Source organism: Colobus angolensis, unplaced genomic scaffold (genome assembly GCF_000951035.1).
Source record: "Colobus angolensis palliatus isolate OR3802 unplaced genomic scaffold, Cang.pa_1.0 Scaffold249, whole genome shotgun sequence".
Lineage (NCBI taxonomy): Eukaryota > Metazoa > Chordata > Mammalia > Primates > Cercopithecidae > Colobus > Colobus angolensis.
This window is the reverse complement of record NW_012115699.1, coordinates 3,134,138-3,142,158: the sequence shown is the minus strand read 5'-3', so window position 1 is coordinate 3,142,158 and position 8,021 is coordinate 3,134,138. Positions and strand designations below refer to the sequence as shown.

Here is an 8,021-nt window from a genome sequence, read left to right as displayed (position 1 = left end):
AAAAAAAAAAAAAAAAAAAAAAAGAAAGAAAGGAAGGAAGGAAGGAAGGAAAGAAAGTGAAGAGAAGAGAAGAGAAAAAAGAAAAGAAAAGAAAGAAAAGAAAAGAAAAAGAGGCCGGGCATGGTGGCTCACACCTGTAATCCCAGCACTTCGGGAGGCCGAGGTAGGCAGATCAAGAAGTCAGGAGTTCGAGACCAACACAGTGAAATCCTGCCTCTGCTAAACATACAAAAATTCGTCAGGCGTGGTGGCACTTGCCTGTAATCCCAGCTACTCGGGAGGCTGAGACAGGAGATCTCTTGAACCCGGGAGGTGGAGGTTGCGGTGAGCCGAGATCACGCCATTGCACTCCAGCCTGGGGAGCAGAGTGAAACTTCATCTCAAAAATAATAATAACAATAAAATAATGAAACAATGAAAATAAAAATAAATAGAAAATCATGATTATGGCAAACAGAAATCTCCAAAGTTGATTTAATTGTATAACTTTGCACATATATATATACATATATATGTGAAGGTTTATAATGTGTATTCTGAGAACATATTTACTTATAACTATCTGTTTCTTCACTACAAAATGTTCAATATTTGTGCCATGTTAAACAATGAGGGTGTACCACAATTCATTTAATTTGTCTTTGCAGTTGAAAATTTGTCATAATTTATAATATTTCAGTGACTATTCCCATAGTCAAACAGTGTTGATTATTTTCTTTGAATCAATTCTGTGAAGTAGAATTGTTAAATGACTAAGTAGGGTCTTTAGTTCCATATTGCAGGTAGGTTTGTAGCAGTTTACACACACCCATGAATGTAGAAGCAGCCTATTTTATTTGATCACACTTCACCTACAGTGCATTTTATAAAAATGTTTTTAAATTTTTCTCACTGATAATCTGTTGATGTCTCATTAATTTTTAATTGATATTTCTCTGTTTGCCAGTGAATTTTTATATGGGCATAAGTTTATAAGCCATTGGTAATTTTTTATTTATGAAATTCATTTTCAGGTTCTTTGTGCATGTTTCAATTGAGATGTTTATCTTTTCTAAGTACAATTATATATCAAAAATCCTAATCTGCTATATGTCATTATAATACATATATGCTGATAGATTGATAAATTATTTTCTTTTGAATTTTTACAGTATCTTATCACCATTCTAAAATATAGATTTTAAATTTTATACAATTTTTTAACTTCTATTTTAGTATTACTTTGTAATATATTTATTTCAAGTTTATAAAAATGTACAACTATGTTATTCATTTGTAAATATATTTTCTTTTTCTTTAATGTTTTGAGACGGAGTTTTTCTCTGGTTGTCCAGGCTGGAGTGCAATGACACGATCTCGGCTCATTGCAACCTCTGCCTCCTGGGTTCAAGAAATTCTCTTTCATCAGTCTTCCAAGTAGCTGGGATTACAGGCATGTGCTACCATGACCTGGTAATTTCGTATTTTTAGTAGAGATGGGGTTTCACCACATTGGTTAGGCTGGTCTCGAACTCCTGACCTCAAATGATCCACCTGCCTCGGCCTCCCAAAGTGCTGAGATTACAGGTGTGAACCACCGCACGGGCTGGTTTTATTTTTCATGTATGCATCTCATTTAAGATGTTCAAAATGAGATCTTTTAATTTTACCATTTAAGGTAGGTTCTACTTTTCCTTTTTCCGAGTGCCTAGTTATTTGTTTAATAAAACCCTTTCCCACTTATTTGAAATATCAACCTCATTGAAAACTGAATTCTTCATTGTGCTTAAATATTTCTAAGTTTCGTGTTCTACTTTCAATATTTTGCCTTCTTCTGTACGTGCATCTAAGTTTCATTGATTGTAGCCTGAATAAGTAAGAGGAAGCCTGAGAAGAAAGAGGAACTACCTTCAAAGCACTTAGAAATGTTTTGTTTTGTTTTTTCTTTTCCTGGCAGATGTGTGATGGTTTAACATACTGCTTCATACATGATATGTGTCATTAGCATCTTAAATCTCAACCTCTGGGTGCAGATTTTAGCATTAAACTAAAGAAAAGATCACTTTGAAATGCCCTAAAAATAAATTTAAATGAACACCCAATTAAATATATGCTTCCTTGTTCTCACTGGTAAAAGGAGAGCATAATATATTTTCAATAAGTTTGATCTACATGATTTATGTCCTAAATTTCTGATTTTACTCTTTTTGTCACTTGGAGCAAATCTTCAATATGTTTAAATATATGTCACTTGAGCCCTTGAATATTTTAGAACCTCTTTTGTCACCTTTATATAAAACAATAGTTTATTTAAGTAGCTTTTACTTTTAAAAGTCAGTGATTTATCCCATTATCCCTTGCTTTTCACTGGCTGTGGCAGACAAATTGATGCCAACACAATTTTTGTTCCATCATAAGTAAATGTACTTTGCTCTGTCCATCTCCATTTGGATGTTTGTACACATTTTTTAGGGCTTTTTTCCACAAGTGGAATTTTATTAGGCTATTCTCCACTCATTAAAATTATAGAATATCCAACCTCTAAACAAAGAGGTTAAGGACCTTGATTCCTGTCTCCATGAGGCTTCAATCTTCATTAGAAGTTTAAGTAGCTTTTCAAGAGGTTTTGAGAAGAACGGGCTTTGTCAGGCCAAAAAATAAAAAATAAAACAAAGGTCATAGTCGATTTCCCACTTTATGACAATGGGTGACTATTCATTTTTATTATAAATGACAGGAAACTCAAATATTTAGAAAATTGTCAAAGTTCTGCTATTTAGTGATATGATTTTCTACATTCACCTGAATTATCTTGTGGCAGGCTTAAAAAAAACTGTTAACAAATCAAAGTTTGAGCAGTTTGCAAAGTGCCTGTCTGTTTAATAACTTTTATAACATAATGATTTTATATATATTGGCCAATTAAAATAGATACACCACAAATCAGGATAGAGTATGGCTGATACTTGGATGTGTCATAACTTAATTATCCAGTCCTATATGGTGAATAATCTGCGGTGTTTTGTATTTACAAATAACATTGGAAGTTGTATGTGTGTATGTGTGTTCTCATGTTTTCAAAATAAAATTTCAAGCAACTCAATTATCAAATCAAAAGGTAGACATATAACAGGTTCTGATATATAGTCCCCAAAGATTCTCCAGACATAATAAATTTAAAAATCTCGCAATACAACAGGATGCCTGTTTCTACATAATATCATCAACAAAGTTATTATCACTCTGTGTCAGGGGTGCCCAGGACCATCTCCAGGTTTAGTAGGAAGACTTGGAGGACTCAGCATGTAGTCACACTCACAGGTCCAATTTACTGCGGCAAAACGGCACAAAGCAAAGAAAAACAGCATTTGGAGTAACTTTGTAGGAAACCAGGTGCAAGCTATCAAGAGCCCTCTCCAAGAGTAACACAGAAAGTGCTTAATTCCTCAAGCAATGAGTTGTGACAACACATGGGAAACGTCTACAAGAAAAGCTCACTCGAGACTCAGTCTTCAAGTTTTTGTTGCGGGCTAGTCATGTAGATACCCTCTATCTAGCACATACTCAAATTTCAGACTTCCAGAGGAAAATCAGGTTTTTGGCATAGCGTAAAACATGTTGTTTGTACAGATGTTTCAGGGAACGTGAACCACCGTTATTAGTTATGGTGAAGGAAACCTTCACAATATCCAAGTTCCCAGATGCCAGCCAAGTGTTAACCCTTGTAACTTGTAAGCAGAATCTTATGAGGATAGCATTTTTAGACCTGTCATGTTAACTCTTTTCTTCAAATACTCTTTGAAAAGCTTTTCACTGATTTTATTTCCTTTGGATATGTACCCAGTAGTGGTATTGCCAAATCATCTGTTAGTTTTATATTTAATTTTGAGAAACCTCTATACCCTTTTCCACATTGGCTGTACTGATTTACATTCCCATCAACAATGCACAAGGTTTCGCTTTTCTCCACAACCTCACCAATATGTATTTTTTTTCTTACAATAGTCATTTGAACAGGTGTAAAGTGATATCTCATTTTGGTTTAAATTTGCATTTCCCTGATGACCAGTAATGTTGGACATTTTGCATATATTAATTGGCTATTTGTCTTATTTTGAGAAATGTCTATTCATATCCTTTAAATCACTTTTTTTTTTTTTTTTTTTTTTGAGACGGAGTCTCGCTCTATCGCCCAGGCTGGAGTGCAGTGGCCGGATCTCAGCTCACTGCAAGCTCCGCCTCCGGGGTTTACGCCATTCTCCTGCCTCAGCCTCCCGAGTAGCTGGGACTACAGGCGCCCGTCACTTCGCCCGGCTAGTTTTTTGTATTTTTTAGTAGAGACGGGGTTTCACGGTGTTAGCCAGGATGGTCTTGATCTCCTGACCTCGTGATCCACCCGTCTCGGCCTCCCAGAGTGCTGGGATTACAGGCTTGAGCCACCGCGCCCGGCCTTAAATCACTTTTAAAAGTGATTTTAAAAGGACTTTTAAAATCAGGTCATTTGTTTTTTGCTGTTGAGTGGTTTGAGTTCCATATATATTTTGGATATTAACCCTTGATGATATAAATGGTTTGCAAATATTTTCTCTTATCCTGGAAGTTGTCCCTTCACTATATGTCCCTGGCTATGCAGAAGTTTTTTAGATTGACATAATACCATTTGTCTATTTTTGCTTTAGTTACCCATACTTTTTGCTTCGTATGCAAAAAATAAAAATAAAAATAAATCATTGCCCAGACCAATGTCATGGAGCTTATCCCCTGTTTTCTACTAATAGTTTTACAGTATCAGGTCCTACATTTAAGTTTTCAATCAATTTTGAGTTTATTTTTGGGTACAGTATAAGATAAGAATCTAATTTCATTTTTCTGCAGATGAATATCCAAGAGTCCCAACACCATTTATTGATGAGGCTGTCCTTTCTCCATCGTGAATTTTTGGCACCTTTGTCAAAAATCAATTGACTCTAAATGTGTGGATGTATTTCCGGGTTCTCTATTCTGTTCCACTTGCCTATGTGTCTGTTTTTAATACCAGTATTGTGCTGTTTTGATTAGTATAGCTTTGTAGTATTCTCCGAAGGAAGTCAGGTAGTATGATACCTCCAGCTTTGTTCTCTTGGATCAAGATTTCTTTGGCTCTTTAGGATATTTTGTGGTTCCATATAATTGTATACATTTTTTCCTATTCTGTGAAAAATGCCATTGGAATTTTGATAGGGATTACATTGAATCATTTTGAGTAGTGTAGACATTTTTCCAGTTTCAATTCTTCCAATCCATGAACACAAGATATGTTTCCACTAATTTGTGCTCCTTTCCATTTCTTTTATCAATTCTTTTTGTTTTCAGTATACAGATCTTTTACCTCATTGTTTATTCCTTATTCCTAAGAATATTTTGTAGATACTGTAAATGGAATTGTTTTCTTGATTTCTTACTTGTATAGTTTGTGTTTAGTGTATGTAAATGCTAGAGATTTGTGTATGTTGCTTTTATATCCTACAACTTAATTTATTAATTCTAACAGATTTTTTTTTTTTTTGGTGGAATCTTTACAATTCCACCTGACAATAGGGACAATTTAATTTATTCCTATCCAGTTTAGATGCTTTTTATTCTTTTCCCTTGCCTAATTGCTCTGGCTAGAACTTCCAATACTATATTGAATAAAAGTGGCAATAGTGGGCATCCTTGTCTTGCTCCTGATTTTAGAGAAAAAGTTTTCAGCTTTTTACCCTTGAATATGATGTTGGTGATGGGTTTGCCATATATCGCCTTTATTCTGTTTAGGTACATTCCTTCTATATCTAATTTCTTGAGAGTTTTTATCATGAAAAGATGTTGAATTTTGTCCAATGCTTTTCTGCATCTATTGAGATGATCTTATGGTGTTTGCCCTTCATTGTGTTAATGTGGCATATCACATTTATAGATTTTGGTATGTTGACACATCATTGCTTCCCGGGCATAAATCTCACTTGATCGTGGTGAATGATTCTTTTAATGTGCTATTGAATCTAGTTTGCTGGTATTTTGCTGAGGATTTTTCATACGTGTTCACCAGGGATGTTAACCTGTACTTTTCTTTTGTTATAGTGCCCTGATCTGGCTTTGGTGTCAGGGTAATGTTGGCCTCATAAAATGGGTATCCAAAGAAAATGAAATCAGTATGTAGAAGATATATCTACATTCCCATGTTCATTGAAACATTATTCATAATAGATGAGAGATGGAGTCAGCTTGTGCCCATCAATGGGTGGATAAAGAAAATGTAATGTATATATATATGTGTGTGTATATATATACATATATACCACATACATATGGTATATATAAAATGTGGTTTGTATATATAAAATGTGGTTTGTATATATAAAATGTGGTTGGTTAAATTCACGGACATAGAACTCACAGACTTGGAGGATGAACTGCATATATATTTCAAAGCAAGACATTGTACACAATAAATATATGAAACTTATTTGTCAACTAAAAATGATATTTTAAAGGGCAAAACACACGTTTCATTAATTTAATTTCTTTGGTTATTTATGGATTTTGGCACCTTTTTATATGTGTACTGATCATTGCCTATTCATATATTTTGTCCACTTTAATATTATTGTTAGTAAAATCTCTGGGTATTGAGCATGTCATCACTATATCTGCCATACATGTTTAAGCTATTTTTACTTTAGCTTACTCTCTGCCATATGGAAATATCTTTATTTTCATAAAATCTGGCAATATTTTTCTTTATAGCTTTTAGTGAAGTCACACCCACTCTTAGATTATTAAGATATTCTTCTATCAATGTCTACACACTATTTAAATTTAGCATTTAAATCTTAATTTTTCTAAAACTGTGGTTCTTAACCAGAAATCATTTTGGCCCTCTGGGGGACTTTTGGCAATGTCTAGGGTCAGTTTGATTGTCTGACCTGGGGGATTGATGCTACCGGCTCTGGTGGGTACAGTCTATGAGGCTGCTTCACATCCCACAAAGATGCAAAACAACTCACCATAGCAAAGAATTAGCCAATCAAAAATGTCACTAATGTCGAGTTTGAACAACCCTGCTCTGGAATAAGAAGAAATGAAACAAAAAAATGTAAATATTAGGAAAAGAGATAAAATTATTGTTCTTTGAAAATGGTATAGGTGCCTATGTAGTAAAATCAATAAAAAATCATACAGAATTAATAAAGCAATTTAATTAAGTCTAGATAGAATATAGAGGTGAAAATGTTCACCTATACCTGTAATAACTGAATTTTTTTAATAAAAAAATATTATTCACAACTGTAACAAAATAACTGGAATATCTGGTAAAGCTGACTAGTTATATGGCAGTATTTAGGGACTGTAGCGGTATTCCCAATTCTTTGTTTTTCCTAAGGCTCACTTTCTTTCCTCTCTGACACATAACTTCCTTTCTTACTAATGCAGGTATTTATTATCTCTGATCTAAGGATACAGCTCCTTCTCTCTTCTGAGCATAAGAAGCAATCAGGTAATCTAACAAGGTCTGATTCAATAAGCTACAAGTTTACATAGTAATCTCTGGTTACTGTGAAGTAAACTCACCTCTGGCCTACATATGAACTGCTTGTCAATCATTCCATAAAATCAAACCTTCAGTCCACGTGGGATGTTGCTCAGGAGACTGACAATGGTTTGTACATTTCTTAGTTCCTGGTTGGACTTCCCTAGCCCAGTTTTAGCTTATACAGATTACTATTAGAGACACACAGAAAAATCCTCTCAGAAATGTGAGTGGGACATTGTTGCACTACTATTTTGAAGTCTTAGAAATCTTTTCTGTGTCCCATAGAAACAATTACTATCCCACTAATTCTGTATTCCCTAGATCATACAAATTGTACTTGTGACCTTCTTACAGGCTTACAGCAATACAGTTGTTTCTCAGAGGTCTGAGTTTTATCCCAAATCATCACTTTGCCTACTGGATCCCAATTCACTGTTTATGAGTTCATACTGGTGGGCAAAATGTGCCCAGTTATGATGAAATGGAAGAC

At 34.4% G+C, this 8,021-nt stretch overlaps 1 protein-coding gene across 2 annotated transcripts in view; it reads left to right on the top strand.

Annotated features, from left to right (window-relative positions):
* LRRTM4 (leucine rich repeat transmembrane neuronal 4) overlaps nucleotides 1–8,021 on the top strand; it is a 768,419-nt gene that overhangs the window by 720,667 nt on the left and 39,731 nt on the right. The gene's annotated exons all lie outside the window — the stretch shown is intronic.